This window comes from Marmota marmota, unplaced genomic scaffold, assembly GCF_001458135.2.
Source record: "Marmota marmota marmota unplaced genomic scaffold, marMar, whole genome shotgun sequence".
NCBI lineage: Eukaryota > Metazoa > Chordata > Mammalia > Rodentia > Sciuridae > Marmota > Marmota marmota.
Genome location: NW_025999900.1, coordinates 35,140,324 through 35,151,219, shown reverse-complemented (window position 1 = coordinate 35,151,219; position 10,896 = coordinate 35,140,324). Strand labels below are relative to the sequence as shown.

General features: G+C 40.9%; 1 protein-coding gene across 5 annotated transcripts in view; it reads right to left on the bottom strand.

The window, feature by feature from the left end:
* CUNH14orf93 (chromosome unknown C14orf93 homolog) overlaps positions 1-6,721 on the bottom strand; it is a 24,202-nt gene extending 17,481 nt beyond the window's left edge. The window contains exon 1 of one of the 5 annotated variants that reach the window (XM_048798831.1): positions 6,616-6,721. The gene's annotated coding sequence lies outside the window, so the exon portion shown is untranslated. Of the gene's footprint in view, positions 1-2,205; positions 2,273-6,531; positions 6,556-6,615 lie in introns of those variants that run through there. The other 4 variants (XM_015492759.2, XM_015492751.2, XM_048798832.1 and 1 more) reach the window with 4 other exon arrangements.
* Positions 6,722-10,896: the final 4,175 nt, after the last annotated feature.

The following is a 10,896-nucleotide window of genomic DNA, read 5'->3' as shown; positions in this document are numbered from 1 at the left end:
TAATAAAAAAAAAAAAAAAAAAAAGATTGTAAGCCTGAGTGCCACATACAGGATGGCACTATGGACAGAATAACAAAAATAAGGCAGTTGAGGACTGGGGCTGTAGTTCAGTGGTAGAGCGCTCGCCTAGCACATGCGAGGCCCTGGGTTCGATCCTCAGCACCACATAAGAATAAAGAAATAAGGCAGTTGAGGTGAGGCACCATTATGTTAGAAAAGATGAGTATTTAACATGCTACATTTCAACTGATGGCAACATCTTTCAGCATAATGTCCTGAAAACAACTAGAACTGAAAAATAAAAATGAGAAGAAGGTCTGAGATGGGTATTTAACATGCAAATTTCAAATAATGGCAACATCTTGTTTTTCAGTGGACAACACTTCTTCATAATATCAAAATTCAAATTGATAATGGAACTTTAACACAGACACTACTGCATTTTTTTGTTTGTCTGGTACTGAGTATTGAACCCTAGGATGCTTTGCCACTGAACTACATTCCCGGCTCTTTTTATATTTTATTTTGAGACAGGGTCTCACTAAGTTGTTTAGGGCCTCACTAAATTGCTGAAGCTGGCCTTGAGTTTGTGATCCTTCTGCCTCAGCCTTATGAGCCACTGGGATTACAGGCAGGAGGCACTGGGATTATAGGCATGAACACTATGCCCACCTCTACTGCATTATCTGTTAAAATTTGTTAAATTCATCATTTCTAACATCCTACACCTAATGTTGCCGCAGTCCGGCTGCAGCAAAATAACGGGGGTGGGGGGGGTGACCAACAACTTGTGTACATTGATACAGCAGGAGTGGGAGCCATTTATTGTAGGACAGGAGGGGTATATATATATTCCACACAGCTTATCTTAATTAACATAAACTAGATACAGCAGTCAACCAATAAGGAATCTCCATACTTAATGGCTCACTGGCCACCTCACAAACCACTCCCTCTGGCAAAATGCCAGGCGCCATCCCGATTTGTTTACAGACCCTAACATAATGTAACTACTTTTTTTCTATAATAGCCCATTTAACCCTGCCAACATTATTTACACACCTATACCTTATTCTGATTATCTTTATTTTACTCTAAAAATATATAAACTTTTTTTTTTTTTTTGTCCTGTGCTAGGGATACAATCCAGGGCCTCAAGCATGTTGGGTAAATGCTTTAACATTGAGTTCTACCCCCTAATCCTCAAAACATATATCTATTTAATTTACTAATACATGAAGCAATCCATGGAATGTCTGGCAAAGCAATGGTTAATACTGATAAATTATGTTTATATCAATTATTAAATATTAATATCATCAAATTTTGCCATTTCAGACCACTAGATAATTTATTTCATTTCATTTAGAGATGGGGTCTTGCTATGCTGTCCAAGCTGGCCTTGAATTCCTGGGCTCAAGGGATCTTCCTGCTCCAGGCATAGCCAGCCTCAGCAGCTTGGGAGGCTGAGGCAGGAGGATCTCAAATTCAAAGCCAGCCTCAGCAATTTAGCGAGGCCCTAAGCAACTTAGTCCAACCCTGTCTCTAAAATATTAGAAGGGCTGGGAATATGGCTCAATGGTTAAGTGCCCCTAGGTTCAATCCCTGGAAACAAAACCAAAACCAAAACAACAAAAAATGGGATCCTCCTGCTTCCACCTCACACATATGGCAGCCCAAGGCCTTGGGAAGCAATCTCCCACTGAGATATACTCCTCACTCAATAATTTATTTCAAAATCAAGGGTTCCATGGGTGTGGTGGCACACACCTATAATCCTGGCAATTTGGCAGGCTGAAGCAAGACGATTGCAAATTTGAGGCCAGCTTCAGTAATTTATAGAGACCCTAAGTAACTTAGTGACACCCTGTCTCAAAATACAAATAAAAAAATAAAAAGGGATGGGGGATGTAGATCAGTGGTAACGTACCCCTGGGTTCATCCCCAGCATGTATGAATGTATATCTGTATATATTAATCAATCAATCAATTGATCAATCAATAAATGGCTGAGGATAACTTGGAGGTAAAGTTCCCCTGGTTCAATTCCCAGTACCACAAAAATTTTTTACAAAACAAAATAAAGTTAAAGGTCACATTTTGTTCAAGAAAGTAAAGATAGCCAGGAATGGTGGTGTACCCTAAAGTCCCAGAAATTTGGGAGGCTGAGGGCTGGGGATATAGATTAGTTAGTAGAGTGCTTACCTTGCATGCACAAGGCCCCGGGTTCAATCCTCACAACAACAACAACAATAAAAAAAAAAAAAAAAAATTGGGAGGCTGTTTGCAGAAGAATCACAAATTTGAAGCCAGCCTGAATAACTTTGTGAGATTCTCAGCAATTTAGCAAGACTCAAAATAAAAAATAAAAAGAGCTAGGGATGTAGCTCAGGGGTTAAGTATTTGGATACTTAAAAAAAGAGAAAGAGAGAGAGAGAAAATAAACTAAGACCACCATAAAGCAATACACATGCGTTTTGTAAAATGCTATCAACTTTTAGAATTGGATGTTAAGATTGTCAATCTTATGAGTTGCCAACACAAAACCCCAGTTGTCAAACCAAGGTTTGTATAAAATGTATGTATTTGGGGTTGATTTCAGTATTGGTCTAATTCATACATGTGAAATGAGCCTATAAAATGTATTTATCAATATACTTCTACTTCACAAATATTTAGATAAAAAAGAAAGAAAACTCATCTCCTTTAGAGATAGTTTAGGGTGAAACTGTCCATAATCTTAAGTATCCCTTTCCTCTCTAGTCACATGTATTTTTGTTAGGACTAAATATATCAAAATCTTGGCAATTCCCTGGCTTGCTTTCTCTCCATCTGAGTTTGAATTTTCTGCATGATTGAGTTCACCTCCAAACTATGAAAAACAAAAGTTTTCTTACTATTTAATAGAATGTGTGTGATATGGTATCCCTCAGATGATATATGTTCTCATAATGGGCCTTTGACTCACTCAGGGTCAGGCAAGAAATGGACTTTCTTAAATGTGATTACTGAAAGCACAGCAATTCATATCATAATCTTCATTTTGAGAAATAAAAAAGGAAAATGGCCACTTAAAGCTCCTGGTCTGCTGGTCAGCCCTGCTCCTCCACTTCAAGGTGGAAAATGGCTCACCTGTTAGAAGATTCTCTCAAAACCTATTCGTATCAGAAATGAGCTCTTGATCACACAAGAGCAGGTAAGCAGATACGACAGGATACAATTTTCCTACGTTTTAAAAGAATGACCTGTCTAATGAGGTGCGAAAAAATCTAAGACCTCATTATTAAGTGTAAAAAAAGAATTGTAGACCCAGAGGGCAGAACAGGATCTTAAACAAAATAAATCCAAATAATCCAAAAATTACAAGTTTACTAATATAGCATGGAAAGAGGTTTAAACCCAGCACAGCAAAGTCCTCTTTTACATTTGGTGGTAAGATTAAAAATTCAGGTTTTCGTATAAATGTGTCTGATGTAAAAGACTTTCACTGCATTTCTGAAATGGGAACCTAGCTCCTAGAAATTTTTTCGTGTGCCCATCAAGCCCTCAGTAAATGTTAGTTGATTAAATATTAGACAAAGATGACAAAGTGGGCACAAGGGACAGTAGAAACACCCCGACGAGACAGTGTGATTCAGTTACAGACAGGGTGAGCGCAGTGACGATGGGAGCAGAAATCCGACCCTACTCGCTAGGCTGCAGGGGACCCGCCACTGTCCCCTGGCAATCCGGGGTAAAGGGTCATTCAGGGACCCACAGCGGACAGCCCCGTGCCCGTAGGGAGGTCGGGGACTACGCTGGGTCAACTACTTTGGTAGTCACCAAAGCTCTGAGGACTTGGGCTAGGGGATGCGCTCGCCGCAAAAATACAGACGGGGTGCCACATAAGCGGGTGTCCCGCGTTACCGCATCCGCTGACTCAGAAAGGCCGCGGCGTGCGCGGAATGCCAAGGAGTCAACAGCACCCGCCCGTGTACCTGGCCAGCGCACGCACGCGGCGAGGAACCGCCCGCTTGTCCTCTGGTTCCCAGTGATTGGCGGAGGGAAGACAGGGGTGTAGGGCCAAGAACGCCATTGGCGGCTATTCCCAGTCACTCCACGAGCTAGGGAGGGGAGGGGGCCTCATCAGGGAGGAACACGACTGCGAAGCGTTTTCAAGGCCACCAGACGCCATCTTTAGCTCCTTTTTTTTTTTTTTTTTGTTTACTTATTTCTGTCCTCCGCTGCTCACAAAGCTGTGTACACGATTATAAGTACAGTGGCCACAAATCAGTTTTATATGCTTGGTGGTGGCTGGTTTTAGTTACTGAAGGCCTTGGTTACAGATTTTTCTACATAACGCTTGCAAAGTGGCAGTTCTTATTAGTTAAAAGAAGTTTTAATCTCTAGGGGACCCTAGGATTCCCAAGCCGAATCAACTGAGTTTAGCTTTACTTTGCCTTGGTAAGAAAGCCAAGCCAACGAAATATTCGCAGAAAGGATTCTCCCCTTAGAAACTCATAGTGAGGACATGGAATATGAACGAGCTACATTCCAAGATGTAGACATTGAATACCTAGGAAGTGGCTGTGTACCACTCTCCCTTTTCTGGGAAGCTAAATCGTGTACATAATAATGTGCAGTGATGTGGGAGACTTAAGGCAAAACCCCATTAACAATCCTGTCACTGCTATGATTACAAAGGTCACCAGAGTCAGATTAGACTAAAAAAAAAAAAAAAATCCAGGTCTAGGCTTGTGGAATGATCCACATTAGAGCCAGTATTTATTAAGCAATGATCTGACTTGCAGTTTTTGTGAATAAAAATATACTTGGTACAGGTAAAAACAAAAACAAACAAACAAACAACAACAACAACAACAACAACAAAAAAAAAAACACAAGAGAGCTCATCAGGGTCATTTTCATTATAATAAATTCAAGACCTTGGCAAGTAAGTTTATTGCAGTTGTCACTTAAGTGTCTTAAATGTCGTTTGAAATCCAGTAGGACACTAGCTGAGGAATGGATAGGTATGATTATCATCATACAGAGGTTTTGAACCCTGTAGTGGATCCTTCTATCTCCTGGTTGCTGCTAGTGACATTCCAGTTTCTCCCTGATCACCCATATACTTCCTATGCTTTCAATCCAATATACAAATATAAATTTGTTGTAGGTATTTTCTATATGACTTCTTCCTAATAAGGGAGACTGGTCTTATAAGAATGAAGTGACCATACATATACTCCTATAGCAAGGATGCTCTGCTCTGAGACTGTTGTTTTCTCATTCATTTTTCTGAGTCTCTTAGGGAGAGAGATTTTAATTCTAAAAATGCAACATTATAACCAAAAATGCATTTCTTGTTTCTTCTATCACTTGTTTTTGCTTCCTTTTGGCCCCAGAATTGGACCTGCCTGGATTTTTTTTCTGATACTTTGCCAGCTGTGGAGCTTTTCAAACAAATCCCAACCAATAAACGACCATTTTGTCAAAAAGCCAAGAGAGAATTTCCCTTCTGAACACATCAACCAAACCACACATAAAGGCCAAAATATACACAGCTGTACATTTAAGAACGTGAGACAATAAAAAGCAAAACCACTTAGGCAAAACAGTCACTAAAGGTAGCTTTGAACCACAGATTCAATAAATTGCCTCCCCTCATTTGCCACATGAACTATATACTTCCTGATAATTATTTTTCACTAATCTGATCCTTTAAAACAGGAGCAGAAAAATACAGTAAATGCACATAGAATGAAAGTGCCTAAGTATGATAAGCATAGGGTTTCTTCTAAGCTCTAGTTTGCACATGAAATCCTGTTTTGATCATATTTGGGAATACAACAGAAAAAAAAATTCACATCCTAGGGTTTACGTGGAACACATAAAAAGAATCACTTTTGAAAATCTGATATGGCACATATACACATATTGTACATATACACAAAGAATAAACCCCAAGATAATTTTTTTACAAAATTATGCTTTAAGAAACACATACACACATACACACACACACAGAGAAATGTCCTTGTGAAATTGTGTGTGCAAGACACACGGTAAGAAGGTATTTCCCCTCTCTCCAGGGAAATGAGTAACCCAATTATAATATCCCAATATTTTTAACCTATTGGACTCAGACAATTGCCACATCTAAGCCACCTGGTTTTGGTTCTGGGGAAGATGTGTAAAACGCACGCTAGAAGGCTTTTGTGAGGGAGCCTCAAATCTCTGCTTCCTTCGATGTTGCCCGTGGCAGAAATTTACATTATCCCTACACCCCGCAGTAAAAAAGAAATCTGTACTTCCCAAGCGGCTAAATTTTAAAATCCCTTAACCACAAAAATTTACCAGTTCTTAAAATGTGATAGCAAAAAGAAGAAAAAAAAAAACTCAGTAAATTTGGCTAGAAACAGTTGCACACGGCCATTCTGTTCTCAACTTCTTGGTATATTTAAAACCTTGACCAGGAAAAAGAAAGAGGAAGAGAGAGAAAAAGAAATGGGGAAAAGAGCAAATTCCTCTTAGCAACAGTTTCCTCACCCCAACACTGCCACAGATCTCTATTTTTAAAAATTTTGAAAACACACACAAGATTAAGGAGGAAAAAAAATGGAAAAAGGATACCCGAAGGTCGTATGGCTCTTTGTATTCGTGTGTGTGCAAAAAGGAGGACTCGCGGAGCCCAAGCCGGCAAGCCCCGCCCCTCCCCGGACGCCCGCCCGGATTGGCCGCCGGCGACTGAAGGGCGCCCCGCCCGCGAGCACACGCGCCGCGCCCGAGGCACCGGCCCCGGGGGCCCACGCCGGCCGCGCGACCCGCGACCCCTGCAGCCCGATCCCACAGCCTGGAAGTTCCTCCCGCCCTCCCCGCCTCCGCCCGCTTCCTTTCACTTTCTCACCGGCCTTTCACCCTTTCCCATCTCTTTTTCCCAGTGAAACAAGGCCCAGTCACCAACATAAAAATCCAGAGAAAGAGCTCTGACACTTGGCCAAACTTGGTAAACTAACTTGTTAGCAGAATCGTTCTAACCTAGGATTAATATCAGGCCCTAGCTCCTGGATTCCAGGTGGAATATCTCTGGGTCATGCCTATTGGTTAACACCCTCACCTTTCAATGTACCTTCCCATGTGTGACAACGTTTAGGTTAAAGAAATAAGTCTTTGGGTATATTTTTACAGCCTGAGCCCCCAGTTTTTCCTATTTGGCAAAGATCATATTCTCAAGAAGCTAAAATGGCATCCCTTTACTTCTTGCAAAATACCAGTTGCTTATACCTAGATGATGATGATTATCGGAGGATTATTGAAACTAGGGGTGCTATATTATTCAGCTACATTGCAATCCTTTTTATTTTTTCTGTTGAGACAGCTTTACTAAATTTCCCAGGCTGACCTCAAATTTGCAGTCTTCCTGCCTCAACCTCCTGAGTCACTGTGATTACAGGGGTGCACCACCAGGTCAGGCTTCACCTAGAATTTTACTTTATTTATTTACTGGGGATTAAACCTAGGGGAGCTCTAACATTGAGTTACATTCAGCCCTTTTTATTTTGAGAGACGGTATCACTAAATTGTTCAGGCTGGCCTCAAACTTGCAATCGTCCTCCCTTAGTCGCTGGGATTACAGGTGTGTGCCACCGTGCCTGTTAAGAAAGGACTGTTGTAAATTAAAGAACAATGAGGAAATATGGAAAGTAAATGCAAAGTGTGAAATGAGTCAAAAAAGTTATAATAGTCATTACTAGCATAATTCAGGGAAATCAAATATGGCTTAGATATTAGATAATTTGATTGTATCAATATTAAACAGGAAGGTTATTGGCATTACCAATTTAAAAGAAACTGAACTGAGTTTATTCCAAGCCAGTTTATCCAGCACCTCCCCACACACATTTTGGCACTGACCATCAGTTAGGCCATATGCTTGCCTTCATTGTTTTTTTTTTTTCCCTTAGTTTGTTCAAGCTAGGCAATAGCTTTGTCTTTTATCTGAAAATGAGGTACTAACTAGCATTTATGGGTTTTTGTTTTGTTTTTTGGTGCTGGGGATTGAACCCAGGGTTTCACACATGCCAGGCAGTTTTTATGTTCTTAGTGTTATAGACTTTCTGTGTTTTTGTTTTCATTGTGCTGGGAATTATACGCAGGGTCTCATGCATGCTAAGCAAGCAAGCACTCCAGCACTGAGCTATGTCCCCAGCCCTGTATTTCTTTGTATATGTTTTCCACTTAATCATTTTAAATTTTTATTTATGTAGCTATGCTGGGGATCAAACCTAGGGCCTTGTGCATGCTATAGGCAAGTGCTCTACCACTGAACTACATCCCCAGCCCTTTATAATTTATTTTCAGACAGGGTTTTGCTAAATTACCTACCTAGCCTTGAACTTGCAATCCTCCTGCCTCAGCCTCCTGAGTAGCTGGGATTACAGGTGTGTGTCACCATGCCTGGATATTTTCTTGGCCAAGGGGCTGGGGACATACTTGCCTCAAATGCACAAAGCCCTAGGTTCAATTCCCAGCACCACAAAAAAAAAAAAAAAAACAAACCCTGGCTTTAAGATCACCAGGATCTATTAACTTTTTGTTTTTTTCCAGTGCTAGGGATTGAACCCAGGGCCTTGTGTATCCAAGGCAAGCATTCTACCAACTGAGCTATACCCCCAATCCAATTATTAACTTTTGATACAAATACACTTGGGACTTCTCACATTCTCTCTCTCTTATTGGTACTGGGGATTGGACCCAAGGGTACTTTACCACTAAGTTACATTCCCCAGCCCTTTTTATTTGTTTGTTTGTTTGTTTTAAATGTGGCATTTATACACAATGGAGTATTATTTATTTATTTTTAGTTCTCGGCGGACACAACATCTTTGTTTGTATATGGTGCTGAGGCTCGAACCCGGGCCACACGCATGCCAGGCGAGCGCGCTACCGCTGGAGCCACATCTCCAGCCCCCCACTCTATCTTGATGTTAACCTTTTCACTGTGTTGTTCTAAGTCCATGAAAGACAGAGCCTTTACTCTGATGATCAATGGAATTTTCATATCCCCCTATAGTCTCCTGGGATATATCTTTATATTTTTTATTTGTTCTTTTAAATCTGGGATATATTTTAAATTATGAGTCTGTTTCTATAAAGGTCTAAGTTGGAAGAGTCATTTATTTTTAAGTTTCTTTCCCCCTCTATGATTATGGGGGAATCTTTGAAAAGAAAGTTTAAGTAAAGCACTTTGTGCTAAAGCAATGAGAATAGGAAGAAAATGCGTCTGTTTCACCTAAAAATTTACAATTTTCAACTCTAAAAAAATTGAGATTTCAAATGTTAGACCTTACATATGACTTGTTGATTAAGGAGAAGCTGCTTGCTTATATGGCTTTGAATCCAGCAGATCTTTTATTGTAAGCTGTTTTTATTCTTGAGATCCCAAAGGGGCCTCTGAACAGTGAAACGTAACTTGCCCTAGAGTGAGGCCAGAAAGCTATTTCTGACTGTCATTCATTAATACACCTGAGAGCATTTTAAAACAGTGCAAGGAAATTCTACAACCAGCTGAGAATGTGTCCTCAGAGTGGGCAGATTCAATTTTTAAGGAAAAATATTCTGAATTTGACTGATTATTAAGTACAAAAGAAATTGTATAAACAGCTGGGAAGTGTTTTCTTTTTTCTTTCTTTTTTTTTTTTTTGGTACCAGAGAGATTGAACCCAGAGGCAATAACACCAAGCCACATCCCCAGCCCTTTTTAATATTTTATTCAGAGACAGGGGCTTGCTTGCTAAGTTATTTAGGGCCTCACTGAGTTTCTGAGGCTGGGGGCTTTGAACTCACAATCCTCCTGCCTCAGCCTCTGAGCTGCTGGGATTACAGGCATGTGCCCAGCTGGGATCACTAAAAAAATAAAAGCCAAAGCCAGGCAGTGGCACACACCTGTAATCCAGTGATTAAGAAGCTGAGGAAGGAGGATCACAAGTTCAAGGTCAGCCTGGGCAACTTAGTAAAACCGTCTCAAACAATAAAAAGATTTGGGGATGTAGCTCAGTAGTAGTGTTCTTGGGTTCAATCTCCACTAACACACACACACACACACACACACACACACACACACTCCCACACACAAAGAGCTACCATATTTTCAAAAGCATCCCCTCTACCTTGGTCCCTTATGGACTACACACACTTCTGCTTGGACTCACTTGTTTCCCTTCTTACCTAAAGCCCACGCTATTACTCTTCCTACCTTTATGGCTCCCCCTTCCATCTTGAACCACCTTGGCCCTGACCTGTGGGCCTGTATAGAAATAAGGAGAGAAACCCCTTAGTTAACCTAAAAATAAAATGTTCAAAGGCACCAAATATTTGATCCTACCTCATTTACCCTGTTGCCTTATGAGAGAGCTTTCTATTTTTCTGCCTTTGACCTGGCTGGGTTGAGAAGGGAGCCATGAGAGAGCTCAAACCTTCTTTCCAACCTTGCATAAGTGGTATAGACATGAAGAGATCCTTGTGGAATGTAAGTGACTGTGACAGCATAGGGGCAACACAGAGAGAGGCACGTGTTCATTATGTATGGCTGGAAAAATTATCTGTCTCCAGGGGGACATGTTTCACTGTGCATTAGCTTCCAGCCGCTTCCTTCTCCTACATCTCTGCCCACTCTGTGGCTGTCCTTCTCAGTCTCCTTTCCCACTCCCTGTCTCTCCACCCCATAGTCCAGTTCTGCCTGTCACTGTCTCCATCCATCTTTCTCAGCCATGTCCATGTCTCCTCTGCACTTTGTTCAATCTCATGCTTGCTGTCTGGGAGCTGCTTTTCTGTGACTGTCTCATTTGTCTGTTGTTCTCTCTAGCTCCCTTTCTCCCATTCCATGTGTGTTTTCTTCTGTTATAACAGCTATCT